The sequence below is a fragment of the Paramisgurnus dabryanus genome, chromosome 19 (genome assembly GCF_030506205.2).
Source record: "Paramisgurnus dabryanus chromosome 19, PD_genome_1.1, whole genome shotgun sequence".
Lineage (NCBI taxonomy): Eukaryota > Metazoa > Chordata > Actinopteri > Cypriniformes > Cobitidae > Paramisgurnus > Paramisgurnus dabryanus.
The window spans coordinates 33,441,645-33,466,126 of record NC_133355.1 but is presented as its reverse complement, the minus strand read 5'-3'; the positions used below and the strand labels follow the sequence as shown (position 1 = coordinate 33,466,126).

At 38.3% G+C, this 24,482-nt stretch overlaps 3 long non-coding RNA genes and 1 other non-coding gene across 4 annotated transcripts; 1 reads left to right on the top strand and 3 right to left on the bottom strand.

Annotated features, from left to right (window-relative positions):
- Positions 1-3,131: 3,131 nt before the first annotated feature.
- On the top strand, positions 3,132-5,111 carry LOC135780061 (uncharacterized). The gene is made up of 3 exons (XR_010544940.2): positions 3,132-3,643; positions 4,079-4,215; positions 4,872-5,111. It is a non-coding gene; the product is annotated as an uncharacterized lncRNA (long non-coding RNA).
- Positions 5,112-5,118: 7 nt separating this feature from the next.
- On the bottom strand, positions 5,119-6,729 carry LOC135780060 (uncharacterized). The gene is made up of 4 exons (XR_010544939.2): positions 6,206-6,729; positions 5,565-5,658; positions 5,332-5,465; positions 5,119-5,249 (listed from the first exon to the last, which is right to left on the bottom strand). It is a non-coding gene; the product is annotated as an uncharacterized lncRNA (long non-coding RNA).
- Positions 6,730-9,134: 2,405 nt separating this feature from the next.
- trnai-aau (transfer RNA isoleucine (anticodon AAU)) lies at positions 9,135-9,208 on the bottom strand. Its single transcript has one exon. It is a non-coding gene; the product is annotated as a tRNA-Ile (tRNA).
- An 11,452-nt stretch (positions 9,209-20,660) lies between these two features.
- LOC135780062 (uncharacterized) lies at positions 20,661-24,185 on the bottom strand. Its single transcript, XR_010544941.2, has 3 exons — positions 24,113-24,185; positions 22,884-22,911; positions 20,661-21,645 (listed from the first exon to the last, which is right to left on the bottom strand). It is a non-coding gene; the product is annotated as an uncharacterized lncRNA (long non-coding RNA).
- Positions 24,186-24,482: the final 297 nt, after the last annotated feature.

Genomic DNA, 24,482 nt, shown 5'->3' with positions numbered 1-24,482 from the left:
ATTATAATTTATAATAAATTAAATTAAGTGCCTTGTAAGTCTTTTTTAAAATCTTACTCTTTGCATACTTTAAGGCAGACTAAACGGAAACTAAGCGGGCTCGGGCCTGGTCAGTATCCGGATGGGTGACCGCCCTCAGGTGCGTTGGTGGAACTAGTTTTTTTTTAATTGGGCGGCCAAAGCTACATACGGATAACCTTCTATCAAAAAAGCAAGACACTAGATACATATTCCTAACTGCATGCATGTAAACATAATGTAAGAGTGAATTCACTGTCTGTTAATGAACCAAAATATCCAATGCCGATGGGAACGTTAAAAGTTGTTTTATTTAATAACATTGCTGTAGCGGTCAAACGTCATACCTTAGCGTCTCGGACAAAAGATGCTACAAGCTGTCAAACTGACAGGTAAACAAACGTGTTGATTGCGTGACGTGTGCATGTCGCACCGGCTAATCAGAATTATTACAAACAATTAAACTTTGGAAGTTTCTATTTTTGATGCCTGTTTTCTGTATTGATGTTCATATGTTCCCTAAAATAAATAAAAAATAAAAAAATTATTACAAACAGGACATGCGCTGCGCTCGACATCGTGCGCAGATTGACCGGCTTATGACGTCAGATCACTGCGAAAACGATTCGAAAGCGGTCCTCTCGCGGTACCTCCCACTGACCCGTCTGCGATGAGCTGCCGGTAGAGTAGACGAAAACACTGCGGAGCGAGTCTCTCCAGTCCATCTAATAATCATACAGTAGCCTAGATCACTTCAAGAATAAAAACAAGAAGTTGGGTTTGGTTGTAATAAACAGTGCAAACAGGAAAGGAAATGCAAATCTTAACCTTATTCAGTCCTGAGAAAGACATTTACTATACACCCTTCCAGCTTACGCTGAAATCATGTAGCAATATACGTTAATATTCTCTTAATATTTGTTTTTCAAAATGGAAAAACACTACTAGAAAACTTCACATAAATAAAAAATATGATAAAATCAGACTTAATTGTAAATAATAGTAAATTATTTATTTATTAATTTATATGAATAAATAAATAAACTAACATATAATAAATTAAACGGATTCTATATATATATATATATATATATATCATTTTCACAGCATTGTTGTTTTGCAGGAAATATTAAATGTCAGCTAGCTCAGATGAATAAAAGCACCCCTTTTCTTAAACGGGCTTTAGCACGGGCTTCTTTAAACTAGTCTTTGCCAGACGTCCGGGGCGGGGGAAATAATCTTGCTTTTCAAACATTTGGAGGAGTGATTTTTTCCACAAGTGCTTGGCTTTTCTCCGTTATAACGTTCAGAGACTTTTTAAGATTTTGTCAGCAGGTTTAAATAAATTGCTGTCGTTGAACAGCGCTGGCTCTGATATTGAACTGAAGTCATACGTAGAACAATCTGCGCATGAAGTCTGCGCATACTGCCTTTTGTTTAATCGAGTGGCTAATGCATAGTCCGCGAAAGAAAATGATGTGTAACCATGAAATCATAAATGAATCTTATGATCTCTGATTCGGCCTCCTTCACATTAGCCCACATTAGATTAATATTCCTAACTGCATGCACTAGGTGTAAAAATAACGAAAGGGTGAATTTTAAACCTGTCTATTTCTCACATCTGATTTACTGTCTGTTTACGAACCAAAGCCAGCCAACAGTTTAATCGTATACAACAATACTCAGAACCAGTTTTTGGCGACCAGGTATCGACACATTCGCTGTAGTCTAGGTGTTACAGCATTAACTCTCCCATCGACGAGACCCAGGTTTGAATCCCTCAAAGTACAGTGGCCGTCTAAGTTGACGAGTAGGCACTTACTTTGCTCTGATAAAATTTGTGGGCAGCTTCTAGCTTGCAAGTTCTCTGTTGCCTTTACAAAGGGAGTAGTTTGATAATTTTATCACTGTTCCTATGGCTCCTGAAGCAGTTTTCAAAGCTGATGTGGGCTTAAGGTTTCTGCTGGACATTTGTTATTAAATTTAAGAAAGAGTCCTGTACATACTATTAGCATACAGAACAGCAGATGCCAGTAGTCTCTTTGGGTTTTGAAAGAAGCAATCAAATCTTCTTTAGTTCTGCTAGTTTGTGGGTTTCTTGCTTGGAAATTTTCTTTATCATTGCCAAAGCGAGTAGATTGATCCTTTTATCACTGTTCCTATGGGTATTGAAGCAGTCTTCTTTTCTGATGTGGGCTTAAGGCTTTTGCTGAACATATGTTATACAATTTAAGATAGAGTCTCAAAACATTTAGTGCTTTCAAGTAAAATGTATTCATGTATGTGTCAACTTGTGTGGGTGTGACTCTGACTGTACAAGCCAGCCAACAGTTTGATCGTATACAGCAATACACAGTTCCAGTTTTTGGCTGAACAGTTTCAACACGTGCTCTGTAGTCTAAGGGTTAGAGCACTAACTCTCCCATTGGGTGGACCCATGTTTAAATCCTCAAGGTACAAAGGCCTTCCCTATTGACAAGTATTCACTTACTTTGCTCTGATAGAATTTGTGGGCAGCTTCCAGCCTGCAAACTCTCTTTTGCCTTAACAAAAGGAGTAGGTTGATCATTTTATTACTGTTCCTATGGCTCCTGAAGCAGTCTTCATAGCTGATGTGGGCTTAAGGTTTCTGCTGGACATTTGAGATCAAATTTAAGATAGAGTACTGGACATAACATGTAGTGCTTTCAAGCAAAATGTATTCATGTAAGTTTCAATTTAAGAAAGATTCCTGGACATAAAATTAGCAAATAATACAGAAGATGCCAACAGTGTCTTTGGGTTTTGAAAGAAGCAAACAAATCTTCTTTAGATCTGATAGTTTTCATGTATTTGTGGCTTTGACTCTGACTGTACCAGCCAGCCAACAGTTTGTGCATAGGCAGCAATACACAGGACCAGATTTTGGCAGCCCAGCTTCAACACATCCTCTGTAGTCTAGGGGTTAGAGCACTAATGCTTCTGTACGGGAGATCCAGATTAAAATCCCACAAGGTTTAAGTGGAATTCGCCATTGACAAGTAGTCACTTCTTTATCTCTCATAGAGCTTGTTTGCAGCTTCTAGCTTTTAAATTCTATTTTACCTTCACAAAGCGAGTAGGTTGTTAAAGAGCACCAATTATGCTAATAAATTAGCACGTTAGCACCTTATTGTCATATCCCATAGTACATACATGTTATTAAAACTTGAACTAATGCACTGTGAGTCTTATAAATTGCTTACATACCTCACCGATTTCTGCCAGTCTGGAAAACGCTCGGTTTAGTTCCTGTCTCCGCCTCCCAAAATGTCTAGTGTATTCGGATTGGTCAGATGACTACTCAACTGTTATTGGTCAACTGGGTTCGGCGTGTGTTTGAAAGGTTACGCCCCTGACTACGCGTGTGTTTTCCGGTTCTGACTGAGAGTCACAGGCAACGTAAACAAGCGCTATATTTCTCTATAAACGATGGTGTCTGTACTGCCTTACCACTTCAAGCTCGATCCAGAGAGTTCAGACGGCCGTTACGATATAAACGATCTCCGTCAATGAACGCGATTGGATTTAACTTTTTTAGGTGTCCTTAGCTCTGCCAGAATGCTAAACGAAGACGAAAATGTGTTGCAAAGACATCCAAAAGGTAATTATAACGTACTACATTACTTTGCAAACTATATGGAAACACCAAATGTAGCACATAGAAAGTATTTTTTGAAATTATTATAAAACTATTTCACTTATTAACATTATTTTACTATAGTAAACTTTATTATAAAAGCCTGCTTACATACTATATTACTGTGCAACCTATATGGAAACACCAAATGTAGCACATAGAAAGTATTTGTTGAAATGATTATAAAACTATTTCATTTGTTAACATTATTTTACTATAGTAAACTGTATTATAAAAGACTGCTTACATACTATATCACTGTGCAAACTATATGGAAACACCAAATGTAGCACAAAAAAACTATTAATTGCAATGAATGTTAGTTCTACATTATTTTACTATGGTAAACTTTATTATGAAAAACCGCTTACTTATAAGTGCTTTGTTTTTACTTATTAGGTTTTAAGGAGAATGCAACATGTTCCAGGGCCTCTTACCTGCGTGATTCATCATCCAGGTTTTGCACAAATTGTCTAAATCCCTACACACAGAACATTTATTGTACCGACTATAAGCCTTTGAGGTGCAGGACTAGAGTAAGTTTTATTACATTTTTAAACCAATAACACTAAAGTATCATTATAGTAACAAAGTACCCAAAAGAACAAAAGATGCAACTTTAAAGAAAATATAATAGTCAGTCAAAAGTTTTTTTTATTTATTACAAATATATTTAAATGTTAAACAATATACAAATAAACATACTTTAGTAACCATATTGTGCTCTTGTTTCAAAAATTGTTCAATTCATTTCTTACAGCTATCTATTCAGATAAATGGCATATCAAAGCTTTGTCAGCTGGTGCTATTTAAAGGGATAGTTCAGCCAAAAATGAAACTTCTGTCATCATTTACTCATTCTCATGTTGTTACAAACCTGTATTAATATCTTTGTCCTGATGAACACAAAGGGAGATATGTTGAGGAATGTTTGTAATCAAACCATTCATGGACCCCATTCACTTCTATAGTAGGAAAAAATAATAGTATGGAAGTAAATGGGGTCCACGAACAGTTTGGTTGCAAACATTTCTCAAAGTATCTTCCTTTCTGTATATCAGAACAAATACATTTATACGGGTTTGTAACAACACCAGAGTGAGTAAATGATGACAGAATTTTCATTTTTTGCTGAACTATCCCTTTAAGACGACACTATAAGGTTATCATCCTGTCGTGTGTTGTTCTCCAGATACGCTTGGAGCTTCCTGATCAGATCGGTCACAATTTTGGCTTTCGACGACCCCTGCACTGAAGATGGCATGCAATCACGTCCTCCTTTGAAGGTCTCTCAAACTGTGATGCCAGGTCCATTGGAATCAGGGCTTCCTTCAGCTTATCTTCAAATACCTCATCAAACACAAGCCTGATCACATCATCCACATAACTGTAGAAATATTGCAGTCAATAAATCTTTTGTTTTGATCATTTATTTCCCTGCTTCATACATTAAGTTTTTAATTATGAATGTATTTGAAATAAAACATTACTGCTTATGGTATGTCACTTGTGTGTTTTGGGAACATAGCCTTGTACTTTCCCTCTCCTGCTTTTGTTACGGCTTGGTGACCTGTAAAATATAAACAAGCAATTAATTTATTGTAAAAGTAAATACTACTTTATTTAACAAAGTTACTAAAATACTTAAATACCTGCACAGCATTCCAATAAATGAGAAAATCAATTTTTTTTTGCTGCAAATCTGAAATCTCAGGCTACAGACGGCAAAGGCATCCACTGATGATGGTGATGGAAACATTGTGAAACGATGCTACTGTCTGGGTTCCTATTATTATGCAGAGAAAAAAAAACTTTGTCATCATCAGGTATACATTTAAGACTGGTAGTGGTATCACTAGCTAAATACATCATGTGTGTTACACACCTTTGCTCCTCATTTGCCAGTCTGACTCCTTGTACTGTGTGTAATGATGTTGCATGTTTGCATACAGTGTAGAAGGATGTGTACAGCTGCGAATCTAGGATATAGACAAATAAAACAAACATGTATTCAGTCAAAAAGACATATTATAACAATAGAGTACAACGACTATAAATCGTTAGACTATTCATTAAAACGTAAATGTATGACATATTACATGGCCCAACATTAGCAACACACATTATGTGTTTACTTCGTTTCAAAATCTAAGAAAGCTTCAAGTAAATACAACAGTAAAATACATATAACTTTAAACAAATCATCTGTAGGCTACTTAGAGTTTCTTGAGTTTGATCATGAGAACAAATTTTACTGGTAACAGTTTAGCTGGCATTTGTATTTGTATTTAGCTTAGCAACTTAGCAAGTTTGTAAACATGTCTAAACCAACATCGATTAAAAAAAACGATAGTCTGCATAATTCAACATACACGTGTGTAAATATGGTACGTTGTTTATGAAATACAGTATTACAACACAAGACAATTAGCTTGCAAGCTTAGCTCTACACGCACATTATGTTAATCTCCGGTTACCGGTTACGTAACGTACAGTAAAAGGCAAATAATAAACGTGAATACTTACAGCCTGTGATCCAGAAGTGCACAGTAATCCAACTTTCAAGAGGAGACGTCGCGCAAATCCAGCTTCGGTTCATGATGAGAAGCAGTTATTGTGAAAACTCCGTGAACAACTTCTGACTGGATTTTTCCGGAACCGTATTAAACATGATGTCCTCTGTGGAAGTCCATAAAGTGCTATTTTTCCCACGCATCTAAAGAGACAGCGTCTACTCGAGAGATTTAATCGCTTAAACAATGAAACAAGAGTTTGCAAACAGAGTCATAGCAGGGACTCACAACCTCCGCCATTTTAGCTCTCTTCTGACTCGGCGCTCCCCACCCCCGTCTTTGAGGGCATACCCAAGCAAAGCAGAGAGGGCTGAACTATGATAATGTTGGTCTTATCTACGTCACTAATCCCAGGAAGTAAACTGTTGCCTACAATCCGAGTGTTTTTTGTAGTCCTCGAACGTTAGAGACGATAACTCGCGTCATCGTTTTCTTTGAGGTACGTACTTTTTGAATATCGTTAGCATGTACTAATGCACACTTACACACAAAAGGATGTTTAAAAACGTGTATCCCATAATAGGTGCTCTTTAATTTAATCACTGGTCCTAAGTCTCCTAAAGCAGTCTTCATAGCTGATGTGGGCTTAAGGTTTCTGCTGGACATTTGAGATCAAATTTAAGATAGAGTACTGGACATAACATTTAGTGCTTTCAAGCAAAATGTATTCATGTAAGTTTCAATTTAAGAAAGATTCCTGGACATAAAATTAGCAAATAATACAGCAGATGCCAACAGTGTCTTTGGGTTTTGAAAGAAGCCAACACATCTTCTTTAGATATGATATTTTTTTGTATTTGTGGGTTTGACTCTAGCCAGCCAAAAGTTTGTGCATAGGCAGCAATACACAGGACCAGATTTTGGCAGCCCAGCTTCAACACATCCTCTGTAGTCTAGGGGTTAGAGCACTAATGCTCCTGTACGGGAGATCTAGATTAAAATCCCACAAGGTTTAAGTGGAATTCTCCACTGACAAGTAGTCACTTCTTTATCTCTCATAGAGCTTGTTTGCAGCTTCTAGCTTTCAAATTCTATTTTACCTTCACAAAGCGAGTAGGTTGTTAATTTAATCACTGGTCCTAAGTCTCCTAAAGCAGTCTTCATAGCTGATGTGGGCTTAAGGTTTCTGCTGGACATTTGAGATCAAATTTAAGGTAGAATACTGGACAGAACATTTAGTGTATTCATGTAAGTTTCAATTTAAGAAAGATTCCTGGACATAAAATTTGCAAATAATACAGCAGATGCCAACAGTGTCTTTGGGTTTTGAAAGAAGCCAACAAATCTTCTTTAGATCTGATAGTTTTTATGTATTTGTGGGTTTGACTCTGACTGTACTAGCCAGCCAAAAGTTTGAGCATAGGCAGCAATACACAGGACCAGATTTTGGCAGCCCAGTTTCTACACTTCCTTTGTAGTCTAGTGGTTAGAGCACTAATGCTCCTGTATGGGAGACCCTGGTTCAAGTCCCACAAGGTTTAAGTGGAATTCTCCATTGACAAGTAGTCACTTCTTTATCTCTCATAGAGTTTGTGGGCAGCTTCTAGCTTTCCAAATTCTAATTTTACGTTCACAACGCAAGAAGGTTGTTAATTTAATCACTGGTCCTAAGTCTCCTAAAGCAGTCTTCATAGCTGATGTGGGCTTAAGGTTTCTGCTGGACATTTGAGATCAAATTTAAGATAGAGTACTGGACATAACATTTAGTGCTTTCAAGCAAAATATATTCATGTAAGTTTCAATTTAAGAAAGATTCCTGGGGCCTCATTTATAAAGTCTGCGTACCCACAGATTTGATCGTAAAGTGTGCGTAGGCGAAAATCCACGGCAAAGTCCATATTTATAAAAACCGTCTTTGGCGTGGAAAAGTGCTTAGCGCCACGTCAGGGTCTGAGCAGACGTACGCACTTTTGCTTGTCTGATTGCTGCAGGTTTTTGGAAATATAAGCCATTCTTGCTGTTTGAAATTGGGTTTAAACATTGACAAGCGCTTTTTATATGTCTGACATTAATTACGCATCGTTTAAAGGCAGAGATCTGAAACTGCTCGGCTGCGCGCACAAGTTCAAGTTCATTTCTGATTTATAGATTTGAAAGGGGTACGCACGCTTTCTGCGCGTACGTTCGGTTTATGAATCACACGTACGCATTTTTGTTAAATGATCATAAGATCAAATTTAGGATGGTTTTTACGCAGCATTTTATAAATGAGGCCCCAGGACATTAAATTAGCAAATAATACAGCAGATGCCAACAGTGTCTTTGGGTTTTGAAAGAAGCAAACAAATCTTCTTTAGATCTGATAGTTTTCATGTGTTTGTGGGTTTGACTCTGACTGTACCAGCCAGCAACAGTTTGAGCATAGGCAGCAATACACAGGACCAGATTTTGGCAGCCCAGCTTCTGCGCATCCTCTGTAGTCTAGGGGTTAGAGCACTAATGCTACTGTATGGGATATCCAGGTTCAAAGCCCACAAGGTTTAATTGGAGTTCTCCATTGACAAGTAGTCATTTCTTTTTCTCTCATAAAGTTTGTGGGTAGCTTCTAGCTTTCAAATTGTATTTTACCTTCACAAAGCGAGTAGGTTGTTAATTTAATCACTGGTCCTAAGTCTCCTAAAGCAGTCTTCATAGCTGATGTGGGCTTAAGGTTTCTGCTGGACATTTGAGATCAAATTTAAGATAGAGTACTGGACATAACATTTAGTGCTTTCAAGCTAAATGTATTGATTTAAGACCCGGGATCGAACCAGGGACCTTTAGATCTTCAGTTTAACACACTCCAAACTGAGCTATTTCTGCCAGATAGGTTGGTCAGTCAGGAATTTTCATGACAAATCACAGCAATATAGCAGTCAGAAATAGGATGTAGAGAAAAGCCTTGGCCCATACGGGGGTCGAACCCGCGACCTTGGCGTTATTAGCGCCAGGCTCTAACCAACTGAGCTAACTGGCTTTGGAACAGCAATGGTTCTGCCAAGACTGACATGAATTTTCTACAGTGTAGCAGCATCAAGAAGCAAAGCTAGATACGGGCTCGTCCGGGATTTGAACCCGGGACCTTTCACACCCAAAGCAAGAATCATTCCTCTAGACCAACACGCCAAGCCTTGCTTCCGTTTTTGCCATGCCACTGGGAAACATGTGACCACAACACAGTCACCAGCTTCCTCAAGCAGTTCCTGGGGATGGGCCTGTTGGGTCCTGCTCCTCTGTTTAGCCACAATGAGCCCTAGTGTTGGGCTGGTGTCAAAATAAGCTCTTATCGATATTAGTACATGCTTATTTCTTAATATTTGAAATGGTGTGAGAGAAGTCGACTGGTCTGCATAATCGTGGACCTGAACCCAGCTGAACACCTTTGTTATGAATTACAGGCTCTGAACAAAACACTCATCACCCAAACCCTTCAATGATTTGTTCACAGGGCCACAGTCTCCTTGCAACTCCAAAACTGTTGCAACATAGATGGAAACAAAATTATTTGACATGGTCTGTATGGTATAGCATTAATATTTGTATTGATTGGCGAAAGTGGAATAGATAAATATGTTAATTTACTATTAAAGCCAGTTCAGCATCTATGGCTATATTCATGGCGAGAACTGGTTATTGGCAAAGTCAGAAATGCAGGTTAGGTGAATTGGAGATGTCATATTGCCCTTCCCTCGGTTTCTGTGTGTGTGTATAGATCAACGTGTGTGTTTTTTCTGGACTGTTTAAGGCAGGAGTGGGGAATCCTGGTCCTGGAGGGCCACTGTCCTGCAGAGTTTAGTTCCAACCCTAATTAAACACACCTGAAAAATCAAATTAAAGTCTTCAGGATTACTTGAAAATAAATTTAGGTGTGTTTGATTAGGGTTGGAACTAAACTCTGCAGGACAGTAGCCCTCCAGGACCCAGGGTTCCCCACTCCTGGTTTAAGGAAACCAAATAATGCAGTGCCCAGAGTAATTCCATGCTGACTCAAGGAGAACATGTAAACTCCACACAGAAAGGCCTCCTGACCCAGCCAGGGCTTGAACAGAGGACCTTCTTGCTGTGAGACAGCTGTGCTCTGTTTGGGGTGGCAACTGTGTCACCCCAAACATCTTTATTAGAAGGGGCATCCCAATACTTATTGTAAGTTGTAACGTCAAGTAACATCTTAGAAGCCATGTCTTTATCGCATTTTCCAAGTGTTGATTTTAGATTTTAGGAGAAAATTCCGATAAATCATCCGTAAACTAAATCGGACACTATGCATCACTAGCCTGGTTGTATATTTAAGTCTCATAGCTCCAGGCACCTCAGGGTACCTACCCAGGCCCAGTGGCCAGGATGATGTGCTTTTCCCGGCCAGGAGGGAGTAGGTCGAATAGCCTGGGTAATTTTTCGGGTTGAGTCAATTGTGTTGCTTGAAATTAACTCATTGCTTGTTAAAACAGCAAGCCCTCCGGTAGAAAGCTTAAAGGGTAGCGGGATCGTCTAGGGGTTAACAAACAAGGACCCCCTCGGACATGGTTTCGACCTGGAAAGGCCAAAGGTGGAGGCGTCGCTGAGAGGTCTCTGACGTCCTTTGCAGGTTTCTCGTTGATATTACTTTCCTGCCAGGATTGCCATACACAGCGGTGTTGTGTGTTAAAGCTCATAGGGATCAAGCGAGAATCATACACCTAGACCAACGAGCCACTTGTTTGGTGCCAGCCCTGCCCCCCTCAGAAACACTTTCCTACAACGTCGCAGCCACCTTTCAACAAGCCAAAGCAGTCAAGAGGCAGGCGCAAAGGAAGGGGCCCAATCTTTGCGCCTCCGCACGCAAGCGAAACAGACACAAAAGCGGGCACACAGCGCCACATTTCGCCTGTAACAATATTCGGGATATTTTCCTGTGCGTTATGTCATGTTACAGTAGTTTTTAGTTATTTGTGAAACAAGTCACAATGGTTACTACGCTTTTACCACAAAAAAACATGGTTAATTTAACTGCGCTACTATTTAGTTATCTATATGGCATATCATTATATTGATTTATTATTTTGTGTATATAATTTTTTTTAAAGAACATTACCTACTTATATAAAAATGAATAAAAACCATACTACACTTTTACCACAAAAAATATGGTTGATTTAACTATGCCTCTATTATCTATGATCATTATATTGGTTGATATTAATAATTTTGTGTATATTATTATTTCACTGATTCTTGAGAGTCGGGACAAAACAGGTTTTAAAAAACTGTTTTTTAAAATACACACAATATCAACAAAAGTAATATGTTTCTGCAGAGAAAGGTCTTAGCTATTTAACCATGTAAAGGAACAGGTTCTAAATAAAAACACATTTTTAAAAAATAAACATGTTTCCCTTCAGAACTGGATTTGTGTCAACTCCATCAGACACACTAAAAAGTATAAAATTAAAATTCTTTCAATCCAACCAGAATCTAAAGTTCTCAAGTATATTGTTACAGTGTTTAGTTACTCTGATATGTAAAAAAAATACAATATATAAACTTAGGTTGTGATTCCACACTATTCTGAAAACTCAGATTTCTAAATATTAGCATTTGCAAACATTGATTTTAACTTTAATATTGTAAAAACAATTTCCTTAAATAAATAAAACATAAGAGATGGTAGATCAGATGGTCCTTTATTACAAAAACAACATAAACTGAAGAAAGAATATATTTTCCCCAAAAGATTAACAAAAAATACATCCAACGCTGTTGGAAAATCTGACGGTGTTGACAAAAAATATGTGTGCATTGCTGATTATTGAACAGATGTGCTCTTCAAACACTACTACTAAAACTACACATTGTTATTAGAGTATTGAACTTACTGTAAAGCAAACTATAATAAAGATATTGCACATACACCGTTTCCTACTATCAAAAAAAGAACAATAAGGGAAAACAGGGGCCCTCCTCCGCCTCTGTTTTCATTTCACATGTGTGTGTGTTTGGGTGTGTTGGATGTATGATTGCCCTGCATCATATATATATACATATATACAATCACCGGTGACTTTATTAGGTACACCTGTCCAACTGCGCGTTAATGCAAATTTCTAATCAGCCAATCACATGGCAGCAACTCAATGCATTTAGGCATGTAGACATGGTCAAGACGATCTGCTGCAGTTCAAACCGAGCGTCAGAATGGAGAAGAACGGTGATTTAAGTGACTTTGAAAGTGGCATGGTTGTTGGTGCCAGACGGGCTGGTCTGAGTATTTCAGAAACTGCTGATCTACTGGGAATTTCACACACATCCATCTCAAGGGTTTACAGAGAATGGTCCAAAAAAGAGTTTTGTGGGCGCAAATGCGTTGTTGATGCCAAAGGTCAGAAAAGAATGTCCAGCCTGGTTCGAGCTGATAGAAAGGAAACAGTTACTCAAATAACCACTTTTTACAACCGAGTTATGCAGAAGAGCATCTCTGAACACACAACACGTCGAACCTTGAGGTGGATGGGTGCCACTCCTGACAGCAAATAACAGGAAACTAAGGCTAAAACTCACACAAGCTCACCAAAATTGGACAATAGAAGATTGGAAAAACGTTGCCTGGTCTGATGAGTCTTGATTTCTGCTGCAACATTCAGATGGTACAGTCAGAATTTGGCATCAACAACATGAAAGCATGGATCCATCCTGCCTTGTATCAACGGTTCAGGCTGCTGGTGGTGGTGTTGTAATGGTGTGGAGATATTTTCTTGCCACACTTTGGGCCCATTAGTACCAATTGAGCATCGTGTATTGTTTCTGACCATGTTCATCCCTTTATGACCACAGTGTACCCATCCTCTGATGGCTACTTCCAGCAGGATAACGTGCCATGTCATGAAGTGCAAATCATCTAAGACTGGTTTCTTGAACATGACAAAGAGTTCACTGTACTCAAATGGCCACCACAGTCACCAGATCTCAACCCAATAGAGCTTTTTTGGGATGTGGAGGAACGGGAGCTTTGTGCCCTGGATGTGCAGCTGACAAATCTGCAACAACTGCATAATGTTATCATGGCAATATGGACCAAAATCTCTGAGAAATGTTTCCAGTACCTTGTTGAATCTGTGCCACGAAGGATTAAGGCAGTTCTGAAAGCAAAAGGGGATCCAACCCAGTACTAGTAAGGTGTACATAATAAAGTGGCTGGTGAGTCTGTATATATATATATGTATATATATATAAAGTTACATGTTACACAATGACAAGCAGACCACCCCAGCCAACATTTGTATATAGGGCCCATATGGGTATGAATTGGGCTGAAAAATGGGCCCTATATAGGATTGTCCGCGGGTTCCATAATGGCCTCATGCTAATTGCCCACATGGATTTCATGCAGGACTGCACTTGCCACTAGGTGGGCCCCACCTGGGCAATATGCACAACACCCATATTGGGCCCAGATTTTAGTTTTATGTGGGTACTACATAGGGACAACACGGTCATGAAATATGGGTTGTAAGTGGGATTGTCCGCGGGTTCCATGTTTGCCCCTTGTCAATTACCCATGTAGGTTATCTGCAGGATTCCACTAGGTGTTTGGTGGGCCCCAATTGGGCAATATGCATAATGCCTATGTTGGGCCCAGATTTGAGTTTTATGTGGGTACTACATAGGGACAACATGGTCATGAAATATGGGTTGTAAGTGGGATTGTCCGCGGGCTCCATGTTTGCCCCTTGTCAATCACCCATGTAGGTTATCTGCAGGATTCCACTGGGTGTTTGGTGGGCCCCAATTGGGCAATATGCATAATGCCCATGTTGGGCCCAGATATGATTTTTGTGTGGGTACTACATAGGGACAACATGGTCATGAAATATGGGTTGTAAGTGGGATTGTCCGCGGGTTCCATATTTGCCCCTTGTCAATCACCCATGTAGGTTATCTGCAGGATTCCACTGGGTGTTTGGTGGGCCCCAATTGGGCAATATGCATAATGCCCATGTTGGGCCCAGATTTGAGTTTTATGTGGGTACTACATAGGGACAACATGGTCATGAAATATGGGTTGTAAGTGGGATTGTCCGCGGGTTCCATATTTGCCCCTTGTCAATCAACCATGTAGGTTATCTGCAGGATTCCACTGGGTGTTTGGTGGGCCCCAATTGGGCAATATGCATAATGCCCATGTTGGGCCCAGATTTGAGTTTTATGTGGGTACTACATAGGGACAACATGGTCATGAAATATGGGTTGTAAGTGGGATTGTCCGCGGGTTCCATATTTGCCCCTTTTCAATTACCCATGTAGGTTATCTGTAAGATTCCACTGGGTGTTTGGTGGGCCCCAATTGGGCAATATGCATAATGCCCATGTTGGGCCCAGATTTGAGTTTTATGTGGGTACTACATAGGGACAACATGGTCATGAAATATGGGTTGTAAGTGGGATTGTCCACGTGCTCCATGTTTGCCCCTTGTCAATTACCCATGTAGGTTACCTGCAAGATTTCACTGGGTGTTTGGTGGGCCCCAATTGGGCAACATGCATAATGCCCATGTTGAGCCCAGATTTGAGTTTTATGTGGGTACTACATAAGGACAACATGGTCATGAAATATGGGTTGTAAGTGGGATTGTCCGTGGGTTCCATGTTTGCCCCTTGTCAATTGCCCATGTAGGTTATATGCAGGATTTTAATGGGTTTTAAGGCAGTTCCCAAATGTACAACATAAGCAAAACCCATCTGGGACCCATATTACAGCTCTAAATGGGTGCTACATGAAGACTACCTGATCTAAAATCTGGGTTGCTGTTGGGATTGTATGTGTTTCTGCTACATCTACTTGAGTTTCAGCTTTGAAAAGCTGTGGGAGAGGTTGAACCAAAAATTTTAAATGTTAGTCTGAACTTGCATTAAACTACACAAGAAAAACTATTTGATCAAGCTTTCAGAATAGGAAGTTGTGAACCAAATAATCATACAACCCCCTTGACAATATCTAGGCAAAAAATACCCCAAAAGACACAATTCCCAACAAAAGGTACAAAGAAATTATAAATCTTAGGTCAGCAGCTAGTAAATACAATAACTAGTTAGGCTGTAATTAATTTGTTGCAGGTAAATACATTATTTTAGTAAACTGCATATTTAATAAGACATATCCAGTGTTATCCTGTTAGCATATTGTAATGAGATGAGTGTGATGAAGCCCTGGATTAGCAGGGCAGAAGAAGCACACAGTGACACTGAAATCCTTTCAAATTCCATTTTTATTTAACTAACCATCATGCCACATTTGTTACAATGGCACAAAACTATTTTAGAACCTTTTAGGGTCTTGAGTGTTTTGAAAAGTATATCCTTTAATAAATACAGTAACAAGATAAAGTCTATTAACCTTTTGGAATTTCATAGCTTTCTAAATAAATTTAAAGTCAAGAATATTGAACAAACATAATGGTTCTAAAAAAAATTAACAATAAAGAAATGAAAGAACAGAATTATTTAAGAACAGCCAAAAAACTCATAGTGCTTGTGAAAAAAGTATGTGAACTTTTAAGCCAACAAGACCTCGAAAAAGCAAATTGGAGTGAGGTTTTATCACACCTGGAGTCTCTTTAAGATAATGCATTTGGAGGTGTGGACTACAGCTACTTTGAAGTTTTCTTTTGGAGTTCATTTTTTTATATGGGCCATGCCTCACCAAAAAGAGCTTTCAGAAAAGCTACAATCAAGAATTGTTGAAGCTGGAAAGGGTTAAAAGTTATGTCAAAGACTTTAGAAATTCACCAGTCTATAGACATACAATCTACAAATGGAGATGCTTTTGGGACTGTTGCTACTCTACCAAGAGATGGACGCCCAGTCAAAATGACACCAAGAGCACCACGAAGAATGAGGTAAAGAAACAACCCAGAATGACATGCAAAGATTTGAAGGCATTATTGGAACTCTCTGTATGATTGTCTACAACACGTAAAACACTGAACAAGCAGTGTATCCATGGCAGGACACCAAAGAAAGTCACTACTTACAGTACTAAAAGGAACATTGCTATTCCCCTGAAATTTGCAAAAGAACAAATTGACATTCCAACAGTGGTATTTGGCTAAATGTTTTGTGGACTAATGAAACAAAGATTGAACTATTTGGAAAAAACACACAGCACTACATCTGGCATAGAAAGGGCACGCGATATCATTGTGAAAACATCATCCCAACTGTAAAGTATGGTGAAGAAAACATGTTGATTTGGGCCTTTTTTGCTGCATCAGGGCCTGGCCAGCTTGCAATCATTGAGGGGAAGATAAATTCCCAAGTTTATCAGACAATTCTTCAGGATAATTCTGTAGGAGGATTGTCTGGGTGATGCAACAGGACAAAGATCCAAAACACCAGAGCAAGTCCACAAGAGAATGGCTTCAGAAAAACAAAATCCGCCTTTGGAGTGGCCAAGTCAAAGCCCAGACCTCAACCCAATAGAGATTTTATGGATTAACTTGAAGAAGGCCATACACATGATAAGTCCAAATATTGAAGCGTGAGCGCTCTTTTGCTGTTAACTGTCATATTAGCAGAAACTTTAAAAAGAGAGCGTTTACTCCGACCTTGTTTGAGGGTGAAAGGTGCACAAAGACGCAGGAGAGAGTGAGAGAGTGGAGTCCGGTTCTTCAAAGCAACTGTAAACTTCCCTCACCACAACGTAAGGCCTGCCTCTCCCCTCATTCGATTGGACAATGGAAAGATGGGAATGATGTCGGGCGCTTTTCCGCCCTCAGCGCTCCTTCAAAAGCTCGTGCTGCGACTGGCGGCAAAAACAACAAGGCGTTCGGCACCCATAAACAGTGTGCAAACACTCCCTGCCTAAAGAATATCATTCAAAAAAGGCGCCTGCAACTGCCATAAACACGTTTGATGTGGTTGGCCTCTAAGTGTGTTCAATATAGACATGAAAGATCAGAAGTTGTGTTATTTTTTAGACACATTATGTTAGATGGAGATCAGATCACATTTTATGAAAAATGTATTTTAAAAAAAAGTATGAAATTCCAAAAGATTTACATTCCTTTTCTAGCCACTAGGGCTGCACGATTCGGAGAAAAAATCTAATTGCGATTTTTCTGATTAAAATTGCGATTCGCGATTTAAAGTGCGATTCATTAGTATATAATAAAAGAGCTACATCCAGGCTTGTTGTGGTGGTTTTAATAGCACCAAAGAAAGATGCTGTGCTACTGTTTATTTAAAACCTCTTAAACATTGTACCAAGTTGTCTGCAGGACTTTGCTCTTCTGCAGACAAACTTTTTTTTTTATCTAAGAACATTAAAATACAATTTAACAAAAATTTATTGAAAGTTTTATTTAAAATAACATATAGGCCAATGTATTTTGGCTGTCACTACAACAATGCTTCTGACAAGCAAATGTTTAGTTTTTTCTTTTAATCATAAGACTATACTCATCTTGTTTTACTTTTCAGGCATCTGTAATAAATGTAAATATATTAGTTATTAGAATCTATGATTTAACATAAGCAAATGTTTTACAAATAAAACACTGCACAGTCCTCACTGTACGATTTTAAATGTGGAGCTGCAGAAGCTTGTACAGTTAAGATTAAGGAGTGATTTTAATTTTTGGTGTGTAATAAACATTTCTGACACAGAAAGCACCAGGTTACTGTCTGTCACTTTAAGACACAAGACAGCTTTAAAACTGCTCTGCTTCAATATACTGATAAACATCCAGCTGTTTATGTTCACTTAGACAAGAAAGAAAACTTAAGTTTAGTGATCACGCGTGTGCTGACTGCTCTCTGTGTGCGCGCTTCATGAACCCTCGTGCCTGTAAATATTCAAAGTGGTGCAGAATGTGCGCGTGCAAGAAAGTATAATGTACCTCTTTCATCTGCTGTGTTCCGGGCTATAAACCTGCTTATAGTCTGATGAGGCGCTTGTCATTGTTTGCGATGCATGACGAGAAACGGACGTATATACCTTTCTTTAAGTCCAACATTACACAAAAGGGAAATGTTTTCGCGCATTTCTGTCCTTTCATTTGCCGGTTAATGAGTTATAATGGGTTTTTAAAATGACTGAATCCAAAACCTGCCAACTTCATGACATTCCGCGTTGTGCAGTTAATTCCATTAGTATGCATTTCGCGAATCTGTTGGTGTTTTCCGCATCGCGGAAATCATATGGCCGTACACTTTGTTGAGGAGTTGAACTGCTGCTCGCTCATGTTTTCCTAATGGTGTTATCTGACGTGTAGTCAGCACCTCAGTGTTAATGCACTCTATTGGTTTAAACTGCATCAAACGTAAAATGCGCATGAAGCGAACTGTCAAAAACTGCGTACTAGATGATTGTTATATTTGATAGTTTTGAATCGAAAAAAATCGCAGCTCTTGCGATTCGAAAATCGCATCCATTCACATCGCGATTTCGGTTCAAAAACGATTAATCGTGCAGCCCTACTAGCCACCGTATATAGTATAAGGAGGTATGTACTTTGATAAGTTTATTGCAAATAAAATTTGAAAACAATTATATTTAAAGGGGCCATATCATGAAAACCTGGTAAACCATTCTCTGCAAGCATGTGAAAAAATAGGTAATTGAAATTTGGCTCCCCTTGTGATATCAGAAGAGGATCTTATTATAATAATAATCCTAATAACTATTCAAACATGGCACTGCCATTTAGTGCAGAGAGTGAAAAAAAATATTGACAGCACAACTGAGTTTCAATCTCAACAAACCACCATCATTGTGATCTGTGTTTGCATTTTAAAGGACACGTTTAAAGGACGCAGTTTTGTCCGGACCTGCAAAGTGGCAATTTTAACATGCTATAACAAATTATCTATATGATATTTTGAGCTAGAGCTTCATATATGTACTCTGGAGACACCAAAGATTTATTTTACATCTTAAAAAACTCTTGTGAAATGGCGCCTTTAAAGTAAATGAAAGTAAGATAATTACAAACACAGTTTTTCAATATTTTACTATGTTCTTCCCTCAACTTAGCCGAATAAATACATATCTCTCTTTTCTCAATGTGTACACTTAAACTTAACTTGATATTTCGCAGAGTCTGCTCAATCTACTACGTTAGTACAGGCGTGTTGGTTATATTGACCGTAGTTTAAGCAAGAGGGGGAGTAGTCAGGAGTGATGATGTTACTGTGCCCAAGGTCGAAGTGCTACAAACTAAGTGCAATATAGTTATATTTTTTACCATACTTCCTCGTGTAACTACTCATGTAACAGTCTTTGAATAGGGAAAACATAAGGGGTGTGCAAAAAAATCGATTCACATTTGATTAATAGAATTCCAAAAATCGATTCATACATTTTTTTGTAATGCTGTGTTACTAATGTCCTGAAATTAGTTTATCTCAGTATTCCCATAGATGACGCTGCGTCGTATTCACTCTGACGCCCGCACACTCTTGTCACAGTGTTTCCCACACATTGACTTTACTTGGGCGCGCTGCCCAGTTATATTAACAATTGCCCAAGTATATCTGGCATCAAATTAGTCTTTTATGTTTTTCTGTGATGATGACACTCTTTAATAATGACATTTTGTGTGCGACATGAGAAGTTCGGTGTGCGTTCACGTGCTCTCTGTTTCTCAATGAATTGAGATGCGACGCGAACAAGCTCATGTCACATTGTATCCTTCATGTTTCTGAACTTGAGCAGAGTTTTACCATTAGAGGACTTCACGGAGCACCCGCGGTCCGTATGGTTCCGGGTTTGTATTTGAAATGGTCAGCCCGGTCCTAAGTCGATCGGAGAATGGCCGTGAGCGCTACCGCGCTAAAGCTTGCGTGCAGTTTCAGCGTGCCGACGGTTTCTATGGCGATAACAACTGGCTCTTTTCTATTATTATTAATAAACCATATCTTTTCCAAAATCTATTGCACTGAATGAGCAAAACTCAAGCTAACTCAAGATTTACAAAACGCAAAGCTGTAATGTAAAGTCCCCTGTCACTAACAGCAAGTAGACTTTTCAATCTGAAATAATGAGTGGATTTAGCTTTTTTAAATCGGCAAGAGAGAAATAGATAGAAAGAGCAGAAGCAGGAAAAGTGCCTATCTAATAGAAATAATAACCATTATAACACCAGTCACATTTATAATCTATAGACCTGCACTGTCTATCATTAATGTACTATATTATTGTATTTAATAGAGTTTGATAAAAGGGGTCATCTAATTGCTTCATAACAGTTTTTATTTTTGCATAAAGACATAAAGTAACATCAAACTACATTTAGCTTGTTGTGTTTCTTTTCTTTAAAATTGTATATCTACTTCAATCAGTCACATAGGAAAAAGTAAACTACATTTTCATAATGTGAATCATTTGTTAAATCAAGAATCGTTTTTGAATCGAAAATCGTTTTTTTTTTTTTTTTATCGAATCTTGAGCCCAAAAATCGGAATCGAATCGTGAAATTTTCTGAATCGTGCACCCCTAGAAAACATGGACGTGTTTGGTGGCTTTTAAATTCTTCCCTGTTTGGATCTTAAAGCAACACCAAAGAGTTTTTGCTCTTTGCTCCCCCTACAGGTTAGAAGCGTAATTGTCCATTACCCACTGTCATAAATACTGAGGCATAGCTGGCTCTGATTGGATTGTAGGTCTGCCGTAAAGCAAGTTTTTGTAGTATTCACTCGGACTACAGGACCGCTACCCGACGGTTGGAAACTTCTTTAGTGCGGTTTTGGCCGATAGAGGGCTGCAAAGCGAATGTGAAAGTGCCATTCACCCTGTTTAGAGTGGATGAACGACTGAAACTGTTTTGGAAACGTTATTTTAAGGTAAAAAAAACTCTTTGGTGTTGGTTTAATGAATGAATGGTGCTAGGCTAAATTCTAACATATTCACGCCACAATTCACAACAAATAAAGGCAGGGTGCATGAAAGCCAATGTTTACATTTGAAATCATCTAAACAAACACACCCTTACACTAATAGAATCTGGACCTTTTTTTGATAGACCCGCCCCACAAATACGCAACGCAGGAAACGATGTCAGTTAGTAGACATGCTGCTGATTGGCTACAAGTGTGTTTTGGTAGTCGGCCCGACTCCCTTTTCCAAAACTTTATTTTTCAGAAATTGTGCACCCCACCTTTAAGTGCACGCATTGAGAAAATAGAGGTATGTATTAATTCATCTAAGTTGAGGGAAGAACATGGTAAAATATTGAAAAAGGTTTTCCTTTAAGAAAAATAAAAAAACTATGACAGTTCAAATCAGCAACTGTAGTTATAACCTTTCTCAAACAGACATCCTTTTCTGCATTCTTGATGCTCTCTGTCCTCCTCTGTCCCTTGCCCCAGTGAACCATTTTGACAGTGCCTTCTCAGCTTCTTGCTGATTGACCTTGGACATCAGGGCGTTGTCCTTAAGAGCATCTGCAAAACCAAATAAATTTTTAAGATAAAAATATTAAAAATGACACATTTGTTCTTTTTACAATGACAGTGTTTGGCATACAGTAGGTATTAAAGGATGGATACTCAAACCGAGCCCGCGGGACCCGGTGGTACCCAACGGGCCGGGTTCGAATAGACATTTAGAAATTATGTTCGGGTAAGGCATTGAAGATATGAAATTTAAAACAGCTTATAATAATATGTAGGTAGCCAATGGGCCTGTTTAAAGCGATAGTTCATCTTAAAATGAAACACGCGCATTCACACATCACCTTCAATCTAATGTTTTATTTGAATTTTTCTGTGCATGTTTTTTTTCTCTTTCGGATTTTGTTACCATCCACTTATACAACTGACAGACTGAAACTGTTGGAGTTAAAAATCTACATTTGTGTTCTACTGAAGAAATAAAGTCACCTACCTCTTGGATGGCTTGGGGGTAAGCTGATAAACATAAAAGTTTCATTTTAAGATGAACTGTCATCTCCCATTTTCATGTGTGCGGAAATATGTTTATGTTGTTAAGACAAAGCGATTTTTAACTGTGTTGGGCTCAGACATAAATATTGTAATGCCTGTCGGGTTACGGTCGGGTTTGGTTACCGCCCTGTCGAACGTGGCTCGGACAGAAAAATGCGGCCCGATCCGCACTCTAGTAGGTATATGCTTATGTTAAACATTATTTTTTCCCCACACAGCCATACTAACAAATATTAGGTGTGTTCATCTTGAAGTGGCATTGTATACACTGATTGATGTATGAAATCAAAGTACTGTAAGAAAAATTAGAGAGCCGATCAAACTAGGCATGCACCGATACCACTATTTCCGCTTCCGATACCAGAATTCTGTAACAACACTGCTTATTCAATGTACAATAAACAGATAATAATAATAATAACAATGTTACTAAATTCTGAACAAAAATGTAATTCAAAATAGTCTTGCATCGTGATGTGCATCGTACCGTGACCTTGTATCGGGATACGTATCGTATCAGGAAATTGTTGGCAATACACAGCCCTAATAAATACAATGCAATTTTTTATTTTCCACTTTTTATGGAGCAGCAAATCCCTAAAGAAGTGCTTCTTGGCACACTTGACTGCAACTACATTTCTAGTGAGGTAAGAAAGCAGGCCATGATGCATTCTATTGCAGTAGGGAAACTTTATATTCAAGAAACGTTAGCAAAATATTAAATTCTAAATACTTACATGGTATTGAATAACAGCTACTAAGGATCTGAAATAAAAATGACAAAATTATATGAGTTAACAGCTGGCAAATACTCTTAAAGTTCACTAACCAAGTCCATACTATACAGTATGTAGGCTACTATATTTTTTCATGTAAAGTTAAGCATAGAAGTGCAACAACAGTCTTGTTATAACGCTTCACCTAATTGCTTCCCTATCCAAAATGACATTAAAACTTGTAATAGATATCAGTGATCAAACTGAGCAAACAAAATAGTGCTCTTTACAACAAAACATGCAGCCAAACGAAAACGTGATTTCCATAGGAGGGGACAGCCGTCAATATTATGCTTGAGTTAAAATACAGTAATTCGTGTTATCTAATATTATCAAACTAATGTGTCACAAAAAGCACTCACATCTGAACAAACATTACTTTTCAGAGCGAATCAGACGCCAATCGTCGATGGATTTTCTTCCTGCTGTAATCATGGCTGTGATTCAAGTGAACATTTTAACTTACTTTGTAAGCTCGCGTGCGTTTATCCGGGTCTGACGCACAGGTCGCGCGAGCATTTTCTTCTTCGAATACATTTACCGCGTTTGTTTCAGTAGATTGATAGTTGACTTGCATCCACTTCATCTAACACTCCTATTGGCGTGTTTTTAAGTTTCACGACGTTACGAGAGAGAAGTGCTGCAGATGTACAGATGATTCAGATCTTACAGCAAACGGAACAAATCATTCAAATTGATTCAAACCGTTCAATCAATACCTATTTTAGAATCGACCCGGTACAAAACAGTAATTCCTTTTGTGAAGAATCGACTCGTTCAAAAGAGTCATTCATTCACAAATCAAATGCTTCGGCAAATTATGAAAAAATAACAATAATCTGACGTTCGCATTTCGTACTGCATTAAAATAAAGTGCGTCGTGCAAAACTGAGTGCATGTCATTTTCATTAGAAATATCATCGAGTTACGAGTAAAAGTAAAAATACCCACTTTAACTGTTAAATAAAGTGCTTCTTACATGTAACGTTAACAGAGTAAATGTAGTGTGTTAATACTCGGACAATTTAAAAACAAGATTGATTTTCGCAACCGCGACCGTACGCATTCACCTAACGTTAACGAGCTTCGCCACTGAATAACATCCAAGAAAATTTTAATGTTTGACTACTTGAATATACTTTTTATCAACAGTTTAATGTCATATAATGTAATAAAACAGACCTACTCACCACACTTCGAGCTTGCAGCACTCCAGTGAAGACAGCAAGTAATTAAAATGTACCAGCTCCAACTGGCTCAGCAGAGCAATGCGCATGTCCTTTTTTCTTGGCGCCGTTTTTTTTTAAATGAATACAACATATGTTGTATTCATTTAATACAACGTTTCTGAATAAATATACCCCAAAACATAATGTGCATATAGTTCTTACGAAAATTAAACATGGTTTTATTGTGGTAAAAGTGTAGTAACATGTTTTTTTTGTGTATTGGTTACTATCAGCAAAACCATGGTTTTACTACACTTACCATGGTTTTACTATGGTTTTTTGGTTTTAACTATAGTAAAACCATGGTTAATTTTCTACATGAAAGTATAAT